This window comes from Procambarus clarkii, chromosome 77 (genome assembly GCF_040958095.1).
Source record: "Procambarus clarkii isolate CNS0578487 chromosome 77, FALCON_Pclarkii_2.0, whole genome shotgun sequence".
NCBI classification, from domain to species: Eukaryota; Metazoa; Arthropoda; class Malacostraca; order Decapoda; family Cambaridae; genus Procambarus; species Procambarus clarkii.
In genome coordinates, this window is record NC_091226.1 from 9,009,030 (window position 1) to 9,017,043 (window position 8,014).

The 8,014-nt window shown below is 37.4% G+C and overlaps 1 long non-coding RNA gene across 2 annotated transcripts; it reads left to right on the plus strand.

Moving 5' to 3' along the window:
• The first annotated feature begins 256 nt into the window (after positions 1 to 256).
• LOC138357268 (uncharacterized) lies at positions 257 to 7,770 on the plus strand. 2 transcript variants are annotated; one of them, XR_011224879.1, is made up of 5 exons: positions 257 to 753; positions 1,070 to 1,153; positions 2,215 to 2,438; positions 2,557 to 2,730; positions 4,906 to 7,770. It is a non-coding gene; the product is annotated as an uncharacterized lncRNA (long non-coding RNA). The 2 variants fall into 2 exon arrangements; XR_011224878.1 differs by having other exon boundaries at positions 2,215 to 2,433.
• Positions 7,771 to 8,014: the final 244 nt, after the last annotated feature.

An 8,014-nucleotide genomic window follows, 5' to 3' on the forward strand; every position in this document is an offset into this window, starting at 1 on the left:
AATAGTACTTATTTCGTAATAATTAATGGAAAGTCATCAATTGTGAATGTAATGTCAAAGATTGTTTCACATACATTAGGTATATGTATGTTTCTCATACAATGGGTATACATATTTAAGTGTCAGTAAATAATGTGGATGAATTACTGGAGTATGCAATTAGGAGGAGCCGACCAATGAGAGTACAGCGTGCGAGAATGTGACGTCAAGTGAAAAATTGGAACGTGATTGGCTGTTGAGTCGACCTGCGCGGCGAGGAGCAACGGAACGTTATTTTGACCCTGGTATTCGCAAAGTACTGGTGTACAAGTTAGTGTTAGGGCGTGTTGTTACTCTGAGCTGGTACCCCGTTACCCTTTTGGGGTCGCTAGGGCTGACACACCCCTAGCTTACACCGAATTTGTACACCGTCAAAACGCGAATACATAGGGTCCAAAAACATTAAAATCTGCCGTATATACCCTCTTGAGGGAGTATACGCAGATATTTTAGTCCTGAAATATTAAATGTTAATTACATACTGAATGAAAATTATTTTCAGGTGTATTGTTAGTGAATGAGGTAATGGTGGTAATATGATGCCTCGCATGAAATTGGCCTAGTGGTGATGTATGAATCTTGGAGACTAACGTTGTGATGGGAGCAGTGGTGGAGCGATGATTTACGTGAGACCTCTGGCAGCCGAGCAGAAGCTGGTGGCAGATGGTTTGGTTAGGAAGATGTGCTACTGATAGCTGGATCATATGTGGTAAGGCAAGTAGTTGTTTATTAGTTATTTTGTTAGGCATTGTAATATTTTATTACGAAACCGTACTTAGTTATTGGAGGAGCACATAGTTTTGTATGTAATGAGATTGAAGTGGTTAATAGTATCTGGCGCGGGGGGCGGCAACCCACAGATAAGAGCTGTCACACCAGTTGACTATTGAGGTTAGATGGGTTGAAGAGTTGCATTTGAAATGAGGTACATCCGAGAAAATAGTTTATGGTAAGAAGTTTGAAAGGTATGGTATACGGATGATTGCATGATTTCTATTGGTAGGATGCAATAACTGTTGGCTTGTTGCAGGTAATACCGGATAGATTGTGGGACCCTTGGCTGTGGAAGAGCACAGCGAGACGCGTCAACTTAAGTGTTAGTGAAGAGTTTGCAGTAAGTGTCTGAATCGTGTTGGTCTAATTGTCGTAGATAGGTGGGTGGGGATAGGTTGTAAGTTCGGTAACGTTACTAGAGTAAAGGAGTGTTAATGTCTGGTTTGAATATCGTATTAGGGGGCCGAGAGTAGTTATGATAGTGAAATTGAATACTGTTGAAGTTGAGAGGAAGGTAGTCTGGCAGGGGTTAATGTTGAGTTTGTGAAATGATAATGAATTATAAATTGAAAGCGTCCGTTTGTTTAAAAAGGAAAAGTTGTATCAAGTTTGTCAACGATGAGGTTAAAATGGTTAAGCTGTAAATATTTAGCGAGTGTTCCATGTTGCAGGGAGAAGTGGGTACAATAACAAAGTATTGAGTAATAAGACTCGTAAACGGTAAATTGAATAGACAGGATGAGTAGGCAATATAAGATGGCATATAAAGACTTTTAAAGGCTCATAACGTGCTTTAAGTGTTGAATCGTACCTGACATAATAGTTTATTAACTACTTTACGACTTACTGTTGGCACTAGGGCAAGTATAGCGTAAGGCAGTAGTGTATATTTAATCGTGACCCACTGTATAAGTACAATGTAAGAAATGTACGTGATGAGGATAGGCCGTGGTGTAGGGTATTAGTCGCAATTAGATGTTACATTTCTTTTAAGACAAAGGGAGTAGATTTGCGGCATGGAATAGATAAGTGTCTTGTTGTTTTTTGAATAGCGGAGTTGGCGGGTATTGTGAGGTTGACGGGTGGTTGAAATACCCATTGGCAGTTTTACCACTACTACAGCCCATATCGGGTATCATCGCGAGTGTTTTAATTGAAAACACTATAGCCTTAAAGTGTCATTTAGCATTTTTTGATGTAGACAAATTATTTTTGCTTGAGGATGCAGTTGGTTCTTGAAAGTGCTTAAGTCTAGTGAATAAGTGTCGAGACTTAGAAATCGCGCGGGGCCGTGTCTTTAAAATGTGTTGATAGTGCGGTTGGATAGCCAACAGCAATTTCCCCCTCCCGGCAATCATGGAATGGGCACTTTGGTACTTAAAGGTAAAAAATATATTACAGGTGGCGTATATAGCCTCTTGGATGCATAAGTGGACGAGCCTTGACTGTGTTGAAGAGAGAATTGGATAAGCACGTGGCAAGGATACCTGATGAGCAGGCTGTGACTGATAGGTCAGGCTGCGAGGAGCCGCGTCCAAGAGCGTGGTTGACGAGTCCGGCAACCAGAAGGCTTGGTGGACGAGCGGGCCGGGGAACGCTAAGGGCCGGAAGGACCTCAAGGTAAGGTATATATAAACGTCGATATTTTAGTCGTGACCCATAATGAGTACTAAAAATATAAATATGAAGTGAAATGTCTTTAGAAATTGCATGGTTATTATTGGAATGTGGCAATTGTTTAAGGTGAGGGGTTTCGTGAAATGAGTAGTAGAATGTGGAGGAGAGAAACGTTGTGATGGGACCAGTGTTGGAGTGATTTGAGTCCGACCGGTGGGAGCCGAGCAGACGCTGGTGGGAGATGTGCGGGTTGAGGTAGATGTGCTACTTGAGTTTGACATGATAGAACAAAATGTTAAGGCAATTAGTTATTAAATACGTAGTTACGGCTGGTAATATTTGAATGGTAGCTTGGTTAAGTTGTAAATAGAGGTTGAATCATGTAAAGATGAAATGTTGAGAACCATAGTAAATATTAGGTGTGGGTTCCCCCCCTCCTGATGGTGTAAGAGGTCCAAAAGCCGTTGCATATGCAGGTTTGATGTAAGATTTTAAAAAATGTGAATTGAAATGAGCAGTTACAATAAAATAGTTTAGCTGAAACAAAGTACACGTTGTCATTAAATGTTATGGTATAGGGATGATTGAATGAATGGTATTTGTAGGCATAAAGTTTTGCCTTGTTTGAGGTAATATCGTGCCTATTGTCATGACCCCTGGGCTGTGGTGGATGACCCTAGAGGGAGACGCTGGCAGTTCAGTTATCGTCAAGACTTGGTAGTGTGTGAGGTGTTTGGGTGACTTGTTGTGTTGATAGGTTTAAGGTATTTGCCGTTTACTACATAGTAAATGTGAGTGAAATATGTTGTTTGGGGTTTGATTTTCACGTTGAGGCGGCGGAGAGTAGTTAGGGTAAGTTAAATGTGACCGGAAAATGAGTTTAATATTGTGAGAAATGTATTAGTGAAGTGGAAATAGATGGTGTTTTAGTGTTGTATTTTGTTGATATAACGTGATCGTTGACACAGTTAGGAAATGGTTTAATAATAGAACATGTCATTTAGTGAGTCATGTTTGAGTGAGAAATTGTTGCAATAAGACAAAGTAGGGATTATAAAGTTACTGTGAAACTGAAAATAGGGGATGAGTCGTAATGTTAATCGCGCATGTAAAGAGCGCGAAAAGCTCATAGTTGAAGGAGTTAGTGTTGAAGCGTACGTTACATAGGTGTTGAAATTAAGTAGTTTATGATTACTAACGTAGCCAGAAAGGCAAGTGTAACCTGGCTTAAGGGAGTCGTGTATATTGAAGCGGCAGTCACTGTAGAGTTGTAGTTAATGAAATTGACTTTATGACGATAGGCAGTGTTTGACGTGATTGAGTTGGAAATAGGTTAAGTGAAACATTGTTCAATGATGGAGTAGATTTGGGGCATGCAATAATTGTGTGGGTTGTGGAATAACGGATTTGTTGTTGGATGGTGTTATGTTGATATTGTGGTGAAATAAAATTGGCAGTTGGAGCACTACTACAGTGGTGTTATTGGTCATGTCGAGTGGTTTTAATGAAAAGCAAGTAGCGTTAAAATGCGAGTCATTAAGGTGTGTAAAATGTACAGAAATGATAGTTTCGTAAAATCGTTAGGGTTGTATGGTTTAATTTAGGGCAAAAATGTGTGTTTTGGAAAGTTCAGAGTAGTGAATATTGTCGATAGGGTGAGAGTTTGGGCGTGTTGAAAATTGTTGATAGTGGTGTTGGGGATCGTCTAGTTTTCGAAGAGTGTTTGTGTATTAGAACTACTAATGTTGATAATGGAAATGTGTAGTATATGAATGTTAATAATGGTATAATGAAAATCGGCAGGTGAAAGGCTCGAGTAGCTTAGACGTGGATAACATCGTTTGTAGGTAGTTAAGGGAGAGAGGTGCAGTGTTGAATGTAGAAGTTGCAGTTTGTTGCATAGAAGGTACCAAAGAATGAATGTATTGAGTTTGTTGTAGTGCAAGAGTCGTTGATATAGAATGAATGTTGTGTGGGAATGTAATTGTTAATAGTATATAAAAAAGAAAGACAGAAATTGAGGGGTGGGTGAAGTGCCGTAGAAGGCGGGTCGTTAGTGTGATCATAGAGGACAGTAGATGTGTGGTGAATGATTAGTAAGTAGTTGAAGTAGATGATTAATGAATACATAGTTGTAGGTAGTGGTGATAGTAAATGAAAATATGCATTGTAGGGAATATAAGTGATAGAAACGATAGGTAAATAATAAAATATATGTTGAATGAGAATGTTACGTGAATGTTCTCTTTAAAACTAAAATACTACAAAGTGTTATGATTTCTAAATGTTATAAAGAATTGTATAGTGAATAGATATGAATGATAAGTGATGTATTATAGTATATAGGTTGAAGAATGGTATATTAATAAATGGGAATAGGTTAATTTAAATGTTTGGGGGGGGGGGGTGTTAGTATGGTAAGATAGAAAGTTAGTGGTAAGTGTAATAATAATGTATACCCATATTATGTTCTAGATTTGCGAGAAGATGGTAATAATGGTGGTTGATTGGTAGAGGGACCGCAGGCCAGGCGGAGTGTGACGTCGAACTGAAGGAGAGTGTGATGTGCAAGAAATAATATTGTTGAAGACAAGGATGATGCGACGCATATGAAGAGAAAGGCGTATATAATTGCAAAGATACGAAGAAGGGACAATAGAATGTTTTATGGTGACCAAAAATATTCGAGTAATGAAGATGGATTGGAATGGAAACTGTTGTTTAAATATCATTTGTTACGTGTAAGGGGAAAGTGTTAAGGAGAGATGATAATGTAGTGATATTTTGGTATAATATTTAGTAGACTGTTTAATGAAGTTAAGTATTATATGTTGAAAGAGTGTGCACAATGTTTTGTTTTGAAAGAAATGTTGGGTGAAGTTGTTGAAAATGTGTGAAGAGAATGTTATGGAAGGTGTATAGTAAATATGTTGTGGGAGTTAATAATTAGTGTATTAAATGACGTAAATGTATACATTATAAAATGAATGAATTGTTTGATGGTTATAATTGAATGTAAAGTAAAATAATAATAAGTGATTAAGAACAGTGTTTAAATGACGTAATTATGAAAGTTGTAAAGAGACGAATGTTTTAGGTACTGAGAAGAAAAAGTAGCAGTTTTTGCTGTGTATGGAGATTGCCTATGTGGGGGGTTGTTTTTAGGCATTATGTGTGAGTGTGAAAGTCGAGATGGATGTTGTGGGTGTTAATTGTTGTTTTTACGTTGGTTATTGTTATGGAGGTTGTTTGATTAGTGTATAGTTGTGTTGTTTGTATTTTATTATGTTGAGTTTGTATGTTTGATGTCATGTGAGTTTTGTTGACATTACGTCCAGGATGAAGTGTTTGAGCCGTTTGTGTGGTATTTAAGCAGCAGGGGTTGAGTTGATAGTGTGAAAATGTAGATTGAGGATATGTAGAATAGAAAATGATCATGTAAGAGGAATGTATGGTAATGTATATAAAGTAAAATAAATGTGAAAATAGGAATTTTATAGAATGTTAAAATAATTTGTAATGAAAGGCAGAAATGATAGTTGATTATAGGAAATTGATGTTGAAAAGTTAATGTTTTAAAGGTGTGTGTGTAAATTGCCAATGATGAGATTGAACTGATGTAAATGTGTATTATAGTTTTGAAATGTAATTATGACAGGTAGTGAAAGAGATTAATATGGAGGACTGATTTTAGGAGAAATATATGGACGTAGGTTATATGTTAATAGTAGTGTAAATATAGTAACTTTGATAATGTGTTTATATATGATAGGTATAGATATATATAAAAGCATAAATACATAGGTGAAAGTAAAACTATATATACCGAAATAGCATAAAAGAAGGAGAATATAGTAAAAATATGGAAGATGTAGTGTAGAAGATGTATATTGATAGGAAAGGTATGGTATGGTAGGATGTCAATGTTTTGGATACATAGGGTGCGTGAAGGAAATGAAACGTAGTTTGTTGTAAGCGTGCTCTGCAGCCAACGTTGTTAGTGTGATAGTTAAGCCGGCGATGTTATTCAGGTATTATATTGATAATGGTCATATAAATATGCGGCCTTGCAGGCGTCGGCTTTATGGATACGTGTTACAAATACGGATCCGTAGCGTTCCTGGTGTCCATTTCAGTTTAGATCCCGAGATCTTAAAGCTGTGTTACTGGTGCTCGCAGATGCTCATTGACACTAAACTGATTCACGGCTCTTAAGGCAGTTTGTTAGGGTTACTATTGAGCTGTAACATGTTTCGGAGGGCAACATACACTGGAGATCACTGGTAACGGACTCGGTTAGCATCCTTATAATTTGTCAATCCGGACGCAAGCATGTTGGGCGTTAAGACGTGTTTATTATATTTGAAATATTGTTTGATTTGTATATTGATTTGATAATATATACATAGTGGTCATAAAAATCATTGTTTGGTTGTTTTATATTATTAATTTATTTGAATAGTTGGAAATGAATTATTGCTTGCTAGATCCTTCCCCCTGGAATAACTTGTGGGCTTGACTCAGATACGGTAACTGTTCCTCCCCCCCCCACCAACCTTTATTGAAATTTGTTTTTTTTTGTGTGTTTTTCCCGGTAAAGTTGTGGTCTGGTTGGTAGTTACCTTAGTTCGCTAGCGACTAGTTTCCTGGAAGATGGTTTTCTCTTCCTTTCCCCTCTAGTCACTCCTTTGCCCTGTGGCAGTGTTCCGTGTCAGATGTTCTCCCCACAGGGTATCAGCCTTGCTTTATCCATTAATGACACTTGCCCAGTTAGCTTCCGGAAATGTCCCCCCCTCCTCTTAGAAACTAATTTCAGCAGTACCCTTAAGGGGTAGGTTGGAGGAGAATATTATGTTTAAGCGTTAATGTGTTTAAATTGAGTGTGGTTGATGTACACTAATATAGTAGTATGTAAGAGTATATTAACGTGAATTGTTAAATTGGATTGTTGTATTTGTACTGAGTGAAATTGTGCGGCTTGAAGGGGTAGAAATTCCTAAGGTACTAGTGAGTAGTTGACTATTATTTAGTGAAATTGTCTGAAATAACATACATGAAGGTTAATAAATAACTTGACCCAACAATATGTAAGTTTGTATAGTTATTGATAAGTAGTGTACCAGTTCAAATTGTTTTGATGTGTGATATCATTATGATACACTGTACCTCGGAGCTAGAAGAAATGTGGGCAAGAGTTTAACATTTATATGCTGTGCCTACTATATTAAACAGGATTGTTGTATTGTGTATTTGTAGTCACTGAATGTGTGCGGCGCCACCCCCACCCCCCTTGAGGTTGTGCAAGTAGAGGGGGAGTAGAAATACCCTAAACTACTGTATTCCTTTGAGATACGTTTATTGAGAGAAATAATAAATACAATTGAATTGAAGGTTGTTTTGTTGTATATTTTTGTTAACAACCTGTTGTGTTGTCTTAGTTACCGGTGACTATGTACGTATGTATATAGTGTATTATATATAAACGTGCTTGATGGAAATTGAAAGGTTTTCATTTTCCACAAAACTATCATTGAAGACGTTTCTGAGGTTGTTTTCCGAAAAAGATACCTCCATTTGTAAACTC